Genomic DNA, 4,932 nt, shown 5'->3' on the forward strand with positions numbered 1-4,932 from the left:
TATATATATGTATATATATATGCAGTATGAAAAACATTAGCTGTTGTTTATAATAAAACTTTTCTGATGTGTATAAAAATAATTTTTACGAGTTGAAACGTGGTTTCACGGTACAACTGGAAACTTTGTAAAAAATATTTTAACTAATGGAGTTGATGTGAAAATGGGAAAGGCTCAGAAAGATTTTTTGAGCACAACGATGGATGTTACCTTCAACAAAGGCTTATTGGAACCAAAAATTAGGGTTTTCTTTTTGGAAAAATCTGTGAAAGCCAAATCTCTGCTGTACTTTTATACAATATACCGGAAACACAACTTAGCACTTACAGATATTTGCCAAAATTGAACCAAGACAATAAAAATGATTGGAACAAAGTTACGCATTTTTTCATGTAATATATATGTTTTTTATTACAAAATAACTTATTGTGACCTATTAAGTGGATTTGAAAGGAACCATGCATATTTTATAAATTATGCAGTTATGTACTCATCACATGAAAGGTGCTCAATACAAGAGTTGTTAAACGGAAGGTAAACAACTTATATCAATGTAATCTTAATATTAATACTACAGAAACGTTTAATGTTTAATGTCGTTTTATTAGTTATGCTTTGAAAGAGCGCGTTCTCAAAATGCACGTGGTCATCGGAGAAAGATGTCTTTTTAGCGAGTTGAAACTTTTCTCCTTATGAAATTTAATTATAAGTTTAGATATTTTACATAAAGGATCATACTAAGATATATAATCATTGTTAAGGTCATGTTATAATTGAAGTAAGTATATGAAATAGTTGTATATACATTTTTATTAGATAAAGTAGAATGGATTTAAATTTTTATTAAATGAAGTAGCAAAAACTTTAAGTAGAAAGGATTTTAATTTTTTAAATCGTAATATTTTGTTTGTTCTGGCTTTTCTTTTTCGCAGTTTTATTATTTTATTTTTTAGAAGGAAAATAAGGTTATGGATGTTATTTAAAGTTATACTAATGCTATTTCCATAAAATGGTTATTACTACTTTGAAATTTCTGTGTTTCTATTTACTATTTTTGTTCTTTTTTAGAAAATTTAGAAAAATTAATTCAAAATTTTGTGCCAAAACCGACATGGCATGCCACATGTTATTGTACGTAAAGGTTATATTTTGTTATGAGGATTACAGTTCTTATGAAAAAAAGAATGGTAAAAAGTATTGTTTGCACATATATATTTTGTTTATTTTGAATCTTTTTAAATTTTTTCGCGTCATTTTTAAAATTTTTGTTTGTACACGTTTATTGTTTGCATTTATGCTTTTTTGATAAGTATGTGTATGTGGTAATAATTGTTTTATAGTTGTTTTATCAATGTGTTTTGATAATAATGTAAAGTGTTTTTATTGTTTGCGTATGTGTCAATATGTGTTATATAACTGTTTTTAAAAATGTGTTTAAATATGTATATAAGGTATATATTAAACCTTATATACATATTTAAACACATTTATTGTGTTTAAAGTTGGTACATATTTTTATATTATGTTGTTTCAAAGTGCTGTGACTTAGTAAACATGTAGAGTAAGATTTGTCAACTTTATGTTCTGTTAAATATGAATGTTATCTTACTTAAATTATGTTATAAACATATTATATTAACTTATGGTATGTGCTATTGTTGTGTGTTGTTGCTGTGATGTTTTTTTGTTATCTTTTAAGTTGATAGACATTTGGCTTATCTTCATGTTGGTGTCTATTGTTAAAAATGGTAAATAAGTAATTTTATTAAAAATCACTGCTTTTAATCTTTCACTAAAAGCCAATAGAAATTATTTTGCCATATATACAATTTGATTTATCTCAATTTGATTTTTTGTCTTTAGCGCTGTTTACTGCATGATTTTTTTCATAATTATTTTGGAATCATGATGTTGCAGCATAAGTTATTTTGTAAAAGCTAACATGAAATAATAATATTGAACAACTACTACTCTGGTAAATCACAATAGGTTTTCTCTATAAGGTGCATTGATTATCTTTTTTTGTATGTAATGATTCTCTTATTTATTTACTTATTCATTACATTTTTTATTTTAGATTTATCAGATGATGTATTAATGTGGTATAGAAGAACAAAATGTTTTAAAGTTTTTAAAGAATTTAAAAAAAAAACGTTTACTTATAATTTTTTTTGAAGAAATAATTTTTCTATGTTAGCAGTATGTATATTATTAGAATTGCATGTTTTTAATAACTTTTTTTATTATTATTTGCTAAGCTAATTTTTTTTCAAACATCTCCTAGCTTATATATATATATTTTTAAAGTCATAAGATTATTGTATAATTTATTTTAAATTACAGTCTGTTATATATAAAAAATATTTGTGTGTGCTATTTAGAGTAGAAAAAAAATTATATGGGAAAGATCGCAATCTTCAGGATTCGTTTAAGATTTTTTGTTACTACTTTTAATTAAAAGTGAAGTTTAAATGGATGATATTAGGCTAGAAGCACATATTAGTTTAGAAAATGGAAATAATAATAGACAAGTTGTTTGTGACACAAATGAAAGAGATAGACTTAGATGAAATTAATAATGGACAAAATGCTGCTCGGCAAGCAGCAAAAATTCAAACCCAAATGAGGAGAGCTTGGTTAGGCGAGTTGAAAATAATTGTTGCCGAAATAAAACAAATAGGCTAAGGTGAGAAGTTAATAATCGACAAAATGCTAGAAATGCTGCTCTGCAAACAGCAAATAATTCGAACCCAAATGAAGAGACCTTGGTAAGGCGAGTTGAAAATAATCGTTGCAGAAATGTAAGAGATAGGCTTAGGCAAGAAGAAATTATTAATCAACAAAATGCGAGAACTGCTGATAGATACGAAAGAATGCATTGTATAGCAAGAAGTAATACTATTCTAGATTATAATTATTTAGGAGAAATAAATTATATTTTTCAGCATTGTTGTGCTTAGACATTTCCTGATGAAACACATTTTTTATATTGCCATAATGGAAAGGTAGTTTTGTCGTAACCTTCATCATTTCCACAAGATTTAGAAGATTTATTTAAAGGAAACTATGCTGATAGAAGTGACAATCTGATTTTTTTTAAATATATCAGAAATTGTAATGCATGTCTTTCTTTTGCTTTATTTAAAGCTAATTTTGTTCAACCCATGAATCCTAGGCCGCCATGTTTTAGAATATGTGGTCAACTTTTTCATCGTATTGGTAATTTAAGAACAAATCAAGATGTTCCGCCGACATATTGTCAACTATACATCTATGATCCACTTGCAGCAGTAAATTTTAGAATGGAAAAACGTGGTAATTATCTTTCCTTAAATGATTTAATGTTTCGATTGCAAATTATTTTTAGTGAAGAAAACCCATTTGCTCTTGCATTTTAAAACATGACTGATTTTGAAGATGAAGAAATTCGTCGAGCACCTCTATAAGGTCGCTAAGTGTCAGTTGTAAAAATGTCTTTACTTAAAGGGCGTGATAGGCGTCGTTATAATCTCCCTTCACATAATGATGTTGCAGTTGTTGGTGAAGATTTTAAAGCGGTGTGACTTGGCATTATGTTGAGCAAGATTGATAACCTTGCCAGCCTAGCGGTGTACTTATGGCAGAGGTGTGACTTGGCAGCATTTAGTGGCGGTGTTACTGCTTCAGAGCTAGGTGCTGTCTAGCCTATTTTTAATTATTTTGGAAACATATGTCTGGTAATGTTTAGCGTAATGTGTATGAAAGAGTATGCAGCCTTGATCTTTAAATCTAGGGCGTTTTAATGTCCTAAATTTGAAGTAATTGAATAACTAATATTGAATATAAAAGCAACTATACTTTTATGTATTTATATGTTTAGTAAAAGAATAAATATAGTTAACTTAAAATTGATTTTTTAATTTTGTCTTCCATATTTCAAAATGGTTTGTTATTTTCGCTGGATTTTAGGATCAAGGGTGTAAATATTCTATTGTTATGTGTTACTGTTGTGATGTTTTGTGTTAATAGACTGCTTGGCTTACCTTCACGTTGGTGTCTATTGTTAGAAACGAATAATTGGTAGTTTCATTATTGGAACTTACTGTTTTTATTTATTTACTAAAAACCAAGACAACATTTTGCTTAAAATGCAATTTATATCTTAATTTGATTTTAATTTTTTTTAGTATTGTTAATCCTTTTGTACTTGGAAACAGATTTTATAATTGCATTTTTGATAAATGTTTATATTAACTGCCATGTCAACATAGGTTACTATAAATATGGAAATCAATTTTAAGTTTTTGTGTAGTTTTTTTTTTTTTAATTTTTATTTATTTTTTTGTAATTATGGTATCATAATTCCATTTTTTTTTCTTTAAGATTTACGATTGACGCATTTATACAATTTTTAAAAAAAACCTGATATTCTTTTACTGTAAATTTTTGTCAGTTAAAATGAAATAAATATATGAAATGACTTCAATGTTTTTTTGAATTTCTCTATTTTATGCCTAATAATTTGTTGTACATAACTTAAGGGATGTTTTTAAAGAGGGGTCGCAACTAAATATAAACTAAAAACCTTTAAATACCTGGAGAATATTGTAGTTTTGCGCATTTGTCAAATACCAAGATACTTAAATTTTATAACGGGTTTAACTAATTAACTAGCATAGTTTGAATTTGCAACACTTTTGAGGAAAGAAAAAATTCTTTTATATGTTAAATTCTTATATATATTAAAAAGAAAAAATTCTTAAAAATGTAAATCATTGTTTACATTTTATTATTTTGGTAAAAAGTCATTTTTACCAAACATTTTTTTTTAATGTTTTTGCTTTTTGGAAATCCAAAAATAATTTATGTAAAGCGACTAATTCTAAAATACTATTTCATTATTTGTTGATAAAGTTTACCTAGTTTCTCTGAGAGGATTTTTTCTCACTTTAG

General features: G+C 26.5%; 1 long non-coding RNA gene across 2 annotated transcripts; it reads left to right on the top strand.

The window, feature by feature from the left end:
• Nucleotides 1-633: 633 nt before the first annotated feature.
• LOC136079504 (uncharacterized) lies at nucleotides 634-4,460 on the top strand. Of its 2 annotated transcripts, XR_010637970.1 has the most exons (4): nucleotides 634-778; nucleotides 1,069-1,187; nucleotides 1,864-2,003; nucleotides 2,078-4,460. It is a non-coding gene; the product is annotated as an uncharacterized LOC136079504 (long non-coding RNA). The 2 variants fall into 2 exon arrangements; XR_010637969.1 differs by lacking the exons at nucleotides 634-778; nucleotides 1,069-1,187 and adding an exon at nucleotides 1,499-1,748.
• Nucleotides 4,461-4,932: the final 472 nt, after the last annotated feature.

Source organism: Hydra vulgaris, chromosome 04 (genome assembly GCF_038396675.1).
Source record: "Hydra vulgaris chromosome 04, alternate assembly HydraT2T_AEP".
NCBI lineage: Eukaryota > Metazoa > Cnidaria > Hydrozoa > Anthoathecata > Hydridae > Hydra > Hydra vulgaris.